The sequence below is a fragment of the Lathyrus oleraceus genome, chromosome 6 (assembly GCF_024323335.1).
Source record: "Lathyrus oleraceus cultivar Zhongwan6 chromosome 6, CAAS_Psat_ZW6_1.0, whole genome shotgun sequence".
Taxonomy (NCBI): Eukaryota; Viridiplantae; Streptophyta; class Magnoliopsida; order Fabales; family Fabaceae; genus Lathyrus; species Lathyrus oleraceus.
The window spans coordinates 216201368-216213931 of NC_066584.1; the positions used below are offsets into that span (position 1 = coordinate 216201368).

Sequence of the window (12564 nt, forward strand, 5' to 3'; positions counted from 1 at the left end):
TTAAGGCATTGCGTAGGGTCCGGTGTTATTGCTAAACATGGGTTAAGTTTGTCTTCTACAGGACAGTCAGATGATTTGTCCTTTTCTAACTCTGTTTCTTTTATGCATTCATCGATGATATCCATGAAGTAACATGTATCTTCTATTGCAGGTGCTTTCAAAAATTGGGAAAAGAATGAACTCAATTTTCTCTTCTCCTACTTCGAAGGTGAGTCGTCCTCGTTTTACGTCTATGATTGCACCGGCAGTTGCTAAGAACGGTCTTCCCAGTATAATGGGTGTAATATCATCTTCTCTAATGTCCATAATTGTAAAATCAGTTGGGATGTAGAATTGACCTATGCGTACGGGAACGTTTTCAAGAATTCCTACAGGGTATCTAACAGAACGATCTGCTAGTTGCACAGACATTTTGGTTGGTCTTAATTCTCCCATTTCCAGTCTCTTGCATATGGATAAAGGCATAACACTAATTCCGGCTCCTAAATCGCATAAGGCTTTGTCGATGACAAATTTTCCTATGTGACAGGGTATAGAGAAACTACCCGGATCCTTGAGTTTAGGAGGCATGTTCTGGATTATAGCGCTACATTCGGCAGGGAGTGTAACGGTTTCGCTATCTTCAAGTTTCCTTTTATTAGAAAGAATTTCTTTTAAGAACTTGGCGTATGAGGGCATTTGCGTAATAGCTTCTGTAAACGGGATTGTAACGTTTAATTGTTTAAGGAGGTCAACAAATTTTTTAAATTGGTCCGCATCTTTGGTTTTAACAAGCCTTTGAGGGTAAGGGATAGGTGGTTTATAAGGTGGTGGAGGTACATAAGGTTCCTTCTTTTCTATGGTTTCCTTATTACTCTCTTCCTTTTCCTTAGGTCTATTTTCTTCCTCAGTTGACTTTTTAGGGTTTTGGTTTTCTATCCTTGGATCAGATGGTCCTTCCACTTCCGTTCCACTTCTTAGTATGATTGCATGAGCGTGGCTTCTCGGGTTAGGTTGGGGCTGTCCAGGAAATGTACCAGTTGGGGCAGCAGCAGGCGCTTGTTGTTGAGCTACTTGTGATATTTGTGTTTCCAGCATTTTGTTATGGGTAGCCAGGGCATCCACTTTACTTGCTAGTTGTTTAATTTGTTCGCCAGTGTGTACATTCTGGTTTAAGAAATCTTTATTGGTTTGTTGTTGAGAAGCTATAAAGTTTTCCATCATGATTTCCAAGTTGGATTTCCTAGGGGCGCTATTGCTATGTGTAGATGGGTTCGGCTTCTGATATCCCGGAGGTATAGCTGGGGCTTGATTTGGAGACTGTCCAGGTGCGTACAAAGCATTATTACTCTTATATGAAAAGTTTGGATGGTTCTTCCAATTTGAGTTATATGTATGCGAGTAGGGGCTTCCTTGAGCATAGTTTACTTGTTCTGCTTGGATTCCTGTCAAGAGTTGACAATCTGTAGGAGTGTGACCTTGGATTCCGCAGACTTCGCAATTCTGAGTTATAGCAACCACGGCGGTTGGAGGTGATACATTTAAACTTTCAATTTTCTGGACCAGAGCATCCACTTTTGCATTAACATGATCAAGGTTACTTATCTCGTACATGCCGGTTTTCGTTTGAGGTTTTTCCACCATTGTTCGTTCGGTTCCCCACTGATAGTGGTTTTGGGCCATGCTTTCGATAAGCTGGTAAGCATCAGCATAAGGTTTGTTCATTAGTGCACCACCTGCAGCGGCGTCTATTGTTAACCTTGTGTTGTATAAGAGACCATTATAGAATGTGTGAATTACTAACCAGTCTTCTAAACCATGGTGTGGACAAAGTCTCATCATGTCTTTGTATCTTTCCCATGCTTCGAAAAGAGACTCGTTATCTTTCTGTTTAAATCCATTTATCTGGGCTCTTAACATAGCTGTTTTGCTTGGCGGAAAGTATTGGGCAAGAAAAACTTTCTTCAACTCGTTCCATGTGGTGACAGAGTTGGAAGGGAGAGACTGAAGCCATCTTCTAGCGCTATCTCTTAATGAGAAAGGAAAAAGACGAGGTCGAATTGCCTCTGAAGTGACACCATTAGCTTTAACAGTATCAGCGTATTGGACAAATACGGATAAATGACGGTTTGGATCCTCGGTAGGATTTCCAGAGAATTGGTTCTGTTGTACTGCCTGCAACAGTGAAGGTTTGAGTTCGAAGTTGTTTGCTTCGATTGCGGGTGGAGCAATACTTGAATGCGGCTCATCTTGTGATGGAGCGGCGTAATCTCTAAGAGCACGAGCTGGTTCTGCCATCTCGGGTATCGAAGGGAAAATGTTTTTGAAATCAGGAAGTTCGACAGGAGGGAGGTTGTTTGCAGCACGATATTCCCGAATTCGTCGTAAGACTCGGAGATATAGTTCGATATCGTTGATTCGTAAGTAGAATGGCTCGCCTTGTGAGCGAGTGCGTGGCATACAAATCGACGATAGAAAGAAAAGAAAAAGAAACCTTAGTCTCTACAGCGTAACGGAAGAGTTACGATATCGACTAAATAAAAGTCCCCGGCAACGGCGCCAAAAACTTGATCGCGACTTTATGAGTCGAATTTGGGGTACAAACTGCAAGTGCACAGTTCTATCGCGTAGTTTTAAAAGATATCGATCCCACAGGGACTTATGAATCGATATACCGTTATCTAAGGTTACTTCGTAAAGCTAAGGTGGATAATGTTTGATTGTTTGGGGAAAAGCTAAAACTAAAAATAGAATCTAAATTAAATATCAAATAAACGGATATCGGTATGTAGTTCGTCGTAATTAGGGAATCAATTCTTTGTCGGTTTCTTGGTTTTAAAATAAATCATTTCCGTTGACTTTATTGATTAAAAGTTCTATCTCAAACTCTCGCTCTGTTGAATAAACCATGATTTTATGTTAACGTAGCTGTCACTTATAATTAAGTCAAAAACCATTTTTTGAAAGCAATAAAGTCCGTAGAAACTCTTTTTAAGAAAACACTAACCGTTTAAACACCCTTATCTCAAACTCTCGCTCTGTTGATTTAGGTTATACAATTAAATTCGAATGCTTAACTCTCGTCCTCACATTCAATCTTTAAAAATACTTTTTGGAAAAGATTAGAATTTAATTAACTCTAAAAATTGCTCTCGCCCTGATCTAGAATTAATATCCAATTTACACTGTCCAGTTAAAACCTCAAACTTTCGCTCTATTGATTTTAACCTCTTTATGTCCTTTACTCTCATATAAAAACTTTGTTATTAAACCTGTTGTCGCATCCTGCGAAAAATCAACCGGCGAACTAAAAATAAAACACACACAGAGCCGCCACTGCGCGTTATTTATCCCAAGATAGGGAAAGGAAACGCTCAGAGAAACCTGGAAAGACATGGTCTCGCGACCAAAGAGAAAGGGTAAGGGAGTCGGTTACGCAAGGGGAAGGTATTAGCACCCCTCACGTCCATCGTACTCGACGGGATCCACGTCCTAGAATAAAGAAAAGGTTGCTAAACATCACACACACACACAGGGAACGCAGGTGGGGTTAAGAGAAGGGAGCTCGATAAGGTATCGCACCTTATGCCTACATATCTTGTCTGGAACAAGAATCAGAGCCACTGTAGTTCGGCTTACGCACGCCAAACAACACAAAACATACAAACAAGCAAGGGTGGCAAACATGGAGCCCGACAACCACTGGATGGAATTACGTCGGCATCCGAACCAAAACACACTCAAAAGGGCAAACGTGGAGCCCGACAGCCAATCACTGGGCTTACGTCGGCATCCGAACCCAAACATACAATCAGATAACAAACAAACGCACGCAAAAAAAACAAAAGGTTGCCCGGAGTGGTCTCGCACGACCACCTGCCTACATACCTCGTCTGGAACGAGGATCAGGGCGATGTAGTTCCCCTGAAAGGGACTGAATTGCTAACCAGAAACCGGGGAAAGACACACTACTAGGGAGCTGGACTCGAGCCTAGTGTTGTCATGCATCGTTTACCCTAAGTTCGGTTTTCTATCCTACTTGCATAAGCAAGCCTATCCTAACCAGGAAAGAAGCAAGCACACAAGCATACAGAATATAAGCATACATCAAATGAGAACAAGCATCTCAAACAGGCATGTCAATCAGATATCCACAGAGCACCCACTATAGCCAAACAAGGGGGCTCAATCAACAGGTTTGACTGCCTCAGCAAGTCGTCTGTACGGGCTGGGTTTGCTCTTAACCTTGCCATTACGAGGCTAAGGTGAAGCAGATGAAAGGATGAAGTGAGGATCAGACCTCACAGCTCTTATCCCTAACCAGGGAGAGCTTCTGACAAATGAGCATGGGTCCAGAATAGGGGAACCCTTCTATACTCGAAGACTCTGACACAATGTGCACTGCACAAGATCTTGGGCTTGGATCTCAATGCTACAACCATGTAATGGGAGCAAGGAGAAGACTCACAGAATAGTGGGGGATAGATTGCTTATCCCTAACTTCCACCAATTGCCTTATTTAAAGGACTTTCACCTGCTTGGCACAAAAAATAAACAACCACAATCATTGCCTCTTAAGGAGGACTTCAGACATTTATTTGCCCGGCCCGGTAACAGCCGGGTCTCCAGACTACATGAAGTTAGGAAGTTATACCTCAACGCAAGTTGCTTAAGCAAAGCAAAGCAAAAGTTCACAAGGAACTGAGCAACTAAAAGTACCTGGAAACAGCCAAACACAGTTAGTACTCAGACAGACAAACTAAACAGCAAGTATCAACCAATTAATCTATACAGATCAATGCACAACAAAGCAAGTTCAAAGCTCAGGCCCAAACTTCACAACCTACAAAACAATGTTATGTTAGTGTACAAACATCAAACAACATCAATTGCATTTAACTTGATTCATTCTCCATGTGCATTGTGCTATTGATCCTGAAAAATCAAGCAAATATTAGCAACAAGACCACTAGGCTAAGCCTAGGGTCCAAAGGCAAGAAAAATTCCTAAACAGCAAGGTATTCACCAACCAAAGTCAAATTAATGTCAAACAAGAGCAAACACCATTAGTCTCATGTTTATATCATTCATCATGTTCATGTTATGCACAAAACAAGGCAAATTAGTTCAAATGAAGCACCAAACATGCAAACAGAACTATTGCATTCAAATCCACATCAAAACAACTTCAAAAATTCTCAAATAAATTACACCTAAACAGGACCTAATCCAGGTATGGCACACCAAATTTCAGCTTAATTGGGCAAATAGAACCATGTCAATGAAAATCAACAAAAACAGACACAATTATAGGCTCCTAATCACAACATCAACACATACATCCACTTCAAAAATTCATAACTCAATGAAAACAAAAAAGAAATGGATGAGACCAAAACAGGGATGTCACACAATGTGTCTATTACAAGCATGCCAAATTTCATGATTATCCAATACCATATGAGCATTTCACATCAAAATTACAAACATGTACCACATGGACTTGCATATTTGACCAACAGAGATGAAAAATCACAATCAATTTGAAAATGCAATGTAAAATTCCACAAAAATTCATACAACATCTCAACATGTTAATGATTCACCATGCAAAATTTCATTTCATTCTACCAATCCTAGGTCACTCAATTAAATCCAGCAAATTGACATCAAGAGGTGTGACACAAATTGTCACACCTAAGTTCCAAAATTCATATCTCAATGATCAGGCATCAAAAATTCATAAAGTTTACATGGAAATGAACATCAATCAGTCAAGAATCATCACAAAAATTTTCAAGAATTTATTTTACATTGTGAGTATTTCATGAACCAAATGGTGCAAGGTATCAAAAATGGACACATGTGAAACAAGCCTAGGTCAAACAATATTTTTGCCATGCACAACTTTGACCAATAGGTCAAAAATATTCTAGAGTCAACAACAAAGCCAAAGAAACAATCCTCATATTTTTCTGATTTTTCTACAATTTTTTATGAATTATTTAACATGTTAATGGATTTTTTTTACAATTTTTAATGAATTAAATTAATTAATTAATTTTCAGTAATGGCAATTTGGTAAATAGATATGGCGGGAGCGGGAAACACCGCGTTTGAAAATTCAAAAGGAAATCTGGATCAAACATATCATTTTTCCAGAAAATTCATCTTCCTCAACAGCCATGCCAAGAACACGCCATTTTCAAACCAACACCAAAATGAGTAAGCAAGTAACCGTTCGAACCGTCTGAGCCTAAGGATCACGAATATCAACTTATTTTTGGCTAAAAGTTCCTAAATCGAACGAATCGCGCGAGCTAGGGTTTGACATCAAAATTTCAATTCCAGATTTCTTCTCCTATAGTTAACCATTTGCTAAACCACAATCATCATCATACTCTACGTGGAATGAACTATAGAACGCATATGATAATTACGCAAAGCTTGAGATTCGAAATTTTGAAAACCTGTAATGGCAGCGGTGGTTTCGTTGTTCTTGAAGCTCAATTTGGTGAAACAGATGGCGTATAGGCTTGTGGAAGATGAGTAGGATCCTTGAATTCAGTTCATGTCGCTCCTAGTGCATCAAATCGCCATTCACCATTGATGGATGCATTTGCAACAGTCGCGGATCAATGCTTCACTCCTTCCAAACTTCCAAAACAGTTGGAGATGATGATGAATGGAGTTCAGATCGAAAAGAATTTTCAATATTGATCAAGAATTGATGATGAATTTTGGAATTGAAGCTTTGGTGTTCTTGATGAAATTGAGAGAATTGGAATGGTTTCAGATCCAATCTTGGGATGAATGAATTTCTGTTATGCTTAGAATGAGATTAGGATTATATACTCAAGCTTAATTACCACTTAATCCATCTAATTAGCCAAATGCATTTGATTAGTGAAATGGTAATTTCCAAAGTGAGGGCAAAATGGGAATTTCCAATGCCAGCTCAATGCCACCTGTTTGACAGCTCACACACCTTCCAAATGCCATGTGTGAGCTGTCTCCACTTGTCTCATACTCATTGGATAAGCCAATCTCAATTTCACTATGTATTTGCATTTGTCCAATTTTGCAACTTCCATTTTTCAAGCCAATTCTCAAATTATGAAGCCTAGCCATGAAATGATGATTCCAACATATTTCAAATGCCATTCATGAGGTGTAGCAAAAATCCCCACTCAAAAATTCCAATTATTTTGAAAGTTGGACAATTTTGCCCCTGGTCTAATTTAACTGTCCAGTTGAAAAGTGACTTTTTGCATTGACCACTTTTGGGAAAATCCAATTATGCACCATGAAAGTACATGTCAAATGGAGTTTGTGCATATAAAGAACTTGCAATTTGGACAAACCATGTGGAAATTATGGCCTCCTGATTATGGGTCATTTCTGAAATTCACTGAGCCATAACTTTCCAACCATACATGGGATTTTCAACTTCTTGGACTTTTTGGAAAGGTAAGAACAAGATCTACAACTTTCATGTTGAACAAATTTTCATTTGAAGCTTCCTTGGACACGTGGCTTTGAGGTCCAAAACTTTCCATTTTTGGAAACTTCCATTACAAGTCACTTTCTATTTTTGGCAGTTTTTGTCCTGACTTGATTTTCTTCATTTTTAAGCTTTGAGATGTCATATAACACTTGTTCCAACATGAACGAAGTGTATCCAACTCATTTCCACCTCCAAATCCATCAAATCATGTACAGTTGACCACAGTTGACTTTTTCATCTGATGGATGAATCAGGCAATGCATAGAACAAACTGAGCTCCAATCTTCAACTGAAATGGCTCAAGGGTGAAACCCTAGCCTCAATTAACACAATATAATCATAGAATGAACCCCACAACCATCATAAACCTCATCTCCTGATCATGCCCTGACTGGCCCAATGCAACTGATTAGGGTTGACCAGTGGTCAAAACCCTAATCTCAAGGGATCTGCTTCAACACTTGATTCTTCTGATGATAACCAACCATGATGATGATGATGTATCATTGCAATCAAGATGAAGACCAATATCCTTGGAGAATCATAAAACCCTAATTCACAGCCCAATCCTCAGATGGCCCATGATCAGTCAATAAACCCTAGGCTTGCACTTTGATTCCTCATCTTCTGATCACGACTTGGGAGAATAGCTTGCACAATGTAACCACATGATATGCAATATGCAATGCCTAATGACCTAAAATGATATGCAATATGTTAATGCTAGTCCCAAGAGAGGAGGGTAAATTTTGAGGTGTTACAGCTGCCCCTATTCAATCCACTGTGAACCTGTCGATATGAATAGCCTCGGCTTTCGGATGATCAGGATGAAGAGTGATTGAATACCAAGAAACAGACGAACAATTTGCACTCTGATGGGATAATAATTAACAACGCCTGTCAGCATCGGCGAAGAAACAAACTCGAAAAACGTCGACCTGGATACCAAAATAAACGGTAACGCAGGGATAACCATGGCCTGAACACCACACATCCACACGGGATTGTTATCCTCTTTTTTTTCTGCTTTTCTTGAACCCCGAAATTTTTCTCTGCTCTTTTTTCATTTTCTCGAACCCCGAAATTTTCTCTGCGCAAACGATCCTCGGATCTCTGCATTTGAACCCCATTCTCCTGTTTGCCAAAATAAATGGACCCCATTCTCCGATTTGGACCCCAGTCGCCTGACGATAACCCGCGATCGCCAATATGAACCCCGTTCTCCAGAAAATGCCGCAACATCTCCCTTTCTCCGTTTGAACCCCATCTCCAGAAAATGTCTCCACATTTCCTTTTCTCCATTTGAACCCCGTTCTCCAATCTCTCGTGATAATTCCGCTGGCAACGCCGGAAATAACACCAAACCACTCTGAGGGCGACATGTCAGAGGGTATACCTTCACAAAAGGAAGGTAGCATGTGTATCTCTTCCTCAGAAGACACCTATAACGACCTCCACTGGCATCCGCCAAAGTCTAAGGTGACACATGAACAGAAGATAATCCCAAGGACCTCATCCTAGATATAATCTTCAACTCTATCTCCATTTGAACCCCAGAAAATGCCTTAGCACATACTCTTCTCTGATTGAACCCCGATCTCCAGAAAATGTCGCAACATCTCCTTTTCTCCATTTGAACCCTGTAATCGTGCTGATCGCGTAACGTCTTCTGATATCATTCCCATCTCTGTCCGACGGAAACATTTCCTCCAATATCGCACTACTGGGGAACACTGCTGATCTGACGTCATGGTACCACACTCCTCAGAGTAACACTTTCAACCAGACACTGACTGATGACTGGGAGAAAACTCGACGTTTACTGGACATCGAACAATGATGTTGACAGGACATCGAACAATGATGTTGACAGGACATCGAACAATGATGTTGACAGGTCATCAAACAATGATGTTGACAGGACATCAAACAATGATGTTGACAGGACATCAAACAATGATGTTGACAGGACATCAAACAAGGATGTTGACAGGACATCGAACAATGATGTTGACAGGACATCAAACAAGGATGTTGACAGGACATCGAACAATGATGTTGACAGGACATCTAACAAGGATGTTGACAGGACATCAAACAATGATGTTGACAGGACATCAAACAATGATGTTGACAGGACATCAAACAAGGATGTTGACAGGACATCGAACAATGATGTTGACAGGACATCTAACAATGATGTTGACAGGACATCAAACAATGATGTTGACAGGACATCAAACAATGACCGACCAGACATTAAACGATGACTGGGAAATAACTCGACGTTTACTGGACATCGAATGATGATGTTTACTGACACCAAAGAAAGCTCGACCAGACACTTACTGATGACTGGGAAATACTGCTGCTCCAAAATCCCGCTGCTGAACTCCTCGGAGTATCGTCTTCACTGTCTGGCAAAACCAATCCTCAAGCGGTAACCACGGCTTGAATCGCGCTGATCGCGTAACGTCCTCTGATTTTATTTCCATCTCTGTCCGACGGAAACATTTCCTCCAATATCGCACTACTGGGGAACATTGCTGACCTGACGTCATGATGCTAAACTCCACAGAGTAACATCTTCGCTTTCTGGCACAACCACCTCTCAAACGGTAACCACGGCTTGAGACTAGCTCTATGCTTGCAATATGATGCATGATCTTTTTCTGCGTAATGCTCCATAATTATGGAAATGCTACGCGATTTTTTTTTCTATGCAATATGCTATGCTTACGCTACATGATGAATGCATAAAAAGCATCCCCCTCAAGGGACTCTTCTGAGGAGCACGAGACACTCTGCTGAGGAACTCGTCAATCCTCCAATTTCCACCATGCTGGGGAATCACTGTTGCTGGGGATAAGGCAACCCTTGCTGGGGAAGAACCTCCTTTGCACCCAATCCACTCAAGAAACTGCTGGGGATAAGCACCACCAACCCTCTGTGGGGATACACCAATCTTTGACTTGCTGAGGATATCAATCCTGACTCCGCTTCGGGAAAACCCTCACAGATACCTGTTGACTTCACTGGGGAAACACTCACAGAGACTCTGCTAAGGGAATAGCAATCTCCAGACTCACCTGGGGATGCATCACTCTATCACCTGCTGGGGATAACCATCCCGACCCTGCTAAGGAACTGCATACTACTCCGCTGGGGACAACCCATGCAATCCATATGTAGAATCCCCTCAGCTGGGGATGCAAAATCCGCCCGATACGGGGATTTGTTCGATCCACTGGTAGGATGAACACTGTTGGAGATATATTTCTTTGAAAGAGACCCGCTCCACTCGGGGAATAACAACCTTCAGACCGGGCTGCTGAGGAAACACCGTTGTAAACCTGCCGGGAATAACCATCCTGACTCGGCTGGAGAAGTCACAGACTTGGAATCTGCTGGGGAGTTGACCCTCATATTCTGCTTGGGAACCTAGCTGGGAAATGAGAAAAGTTGGTACAGAACACCCGTCGACTCGTCGAACCACGGTATCCACCTCCCAATCTCGTATCAGCTTTCCACTTTTGAGAATTCCCAGACTTGTCTGGACCTTTTCTGCTCCATCATCTTATATTCCCAATTGCTCCGTGCTCGACGGAAAGCGTACTCCTGGGACTTATACAGAAATTTTTCCAATTTTTCGACTTTGAAGAGTCTTCTTGGTTAATTCCAAAGGTCGTCGCACGTCTCGTCGTTTCTCCGTCCCTTCTTCATGCACTCGTCCCCGATCAGACTCCGCGGGGAATTACATACTTTCAAACCTTCCGACTTTGAAGAGTCTTCTTGATTATTATCAAGGATCGTCGTACGTCTCAACGTTTTCGCCATTTTTGTTCCTGAGCGAACTCTCTAGGGATTTGTTACAAAGCTTCCACATCACAACCTGCAAGTGAGTGAAGAATATCTAACAGTTCCTGCAAAACAGATCGTTAGATAAAACCGTGCCCCAGGCGTGTCAAGATTTCAACACTTGGGTCACTCAACCTTCCAAATAAGATTTCCAGTTTCAATCTTATAAGCATGCATTGGAAGGAACCTGTATGTCTTAAAATGCAAAATTCTTTATCAAAAATATCTGGATGTTTTTGCAATCAAAGCGGTAATGAAAAAACAAAAACAAAATTATTTGACTGAATATGCATTTTATTGATTGGAAAAGTGTGGCTCAAATTGAGCAATACAAATGAAGCAATTCCTGAAAAGAGGTAATTGCGCACAAAAGGAAAAATCTATCCTAATGGCAATGTGAAACCCGTGATCTCATCGAGTTCCAACTCGGTTACACCCCATATGTCCTCAGACTCTCCATGCTTTCTGCCTTCTGAACAAGACGATTCCAACTGATCCCTACCGGGTATTATCCATGATGCTTTAACCAAAGCGCAAACGATCATGCTGGACGCAGTTGTTCGTTTCAATCCCTCTTTTGCCTGGACCGCCCTTCCGGGTTTTCAGTCCACCGGGATACCCATTTTTGCCCAAGTCGCCTTCTCAGGTTTTCGACTTGCCGGGTGTACAGTTATTTCATTTTATCCCTAATTTTTGCCCGAACCATTCTTTCTGTTTTTGGTTCGCCGGGATGCCCATTTTTGCCTGGACTATTTTATTCTTTTCGTCCAGCGGGTCCTTTTATACGAAGTATTTTTTAACTGCGTCCGCATTCACAGGGGATGGAAAGTCCTCACCATCCATGGTCGTTAGCAACAAGGCTCCACCAGAGAAGACCTTCTTGACCACGAATGGACCTTCATAATTCGGCGTCCATTTGCCCCTTCTATCGTTTTGAGGAGGAAGGATCCTTTTCAGCACCATATCACCCATGTGATACACCCGAGGTCGTACTTTCTCGTCAAAAGCACGCTTCATCCTTTGCTGATATAACTGCCCATGACAGATGGCTGCCAGCCTCTTTTCCTCAATTAGACTTAATTCTTCGTACCGGGTCCTTACCCATTCAGCCTCTTGCAACTTCTCGTCCATCAGGACTCTCAAAGAGGGAATCTGAACCTCAACAGGTAATACCGCTTCCATCCCATATACCAGTTTAGAAAGGCTTTGCCCCAGTAGAT

The 12564-nt window shown here is 41.5% G+C and overlaps 1 non-coding gene across 1 annotated transcript; it reads left to right on the top strand.

Annotated features, from left to right (window-relative positions):
• The first annotated feature begins 1792 nt into the window (after window positions 1-1792).
• Window positions 1793-1899, top strand: LOC127099831 (small nucleolar RNA R71). The gene has a single exon (XR_007794298.1). It is a non-coding gene; the product is annotated as a small nucleolar RNA R71 (small nucleolar RNA).
• The last annotated feature ends 10665 nt before the right edge of the window (window positions 1900-12564 follow it).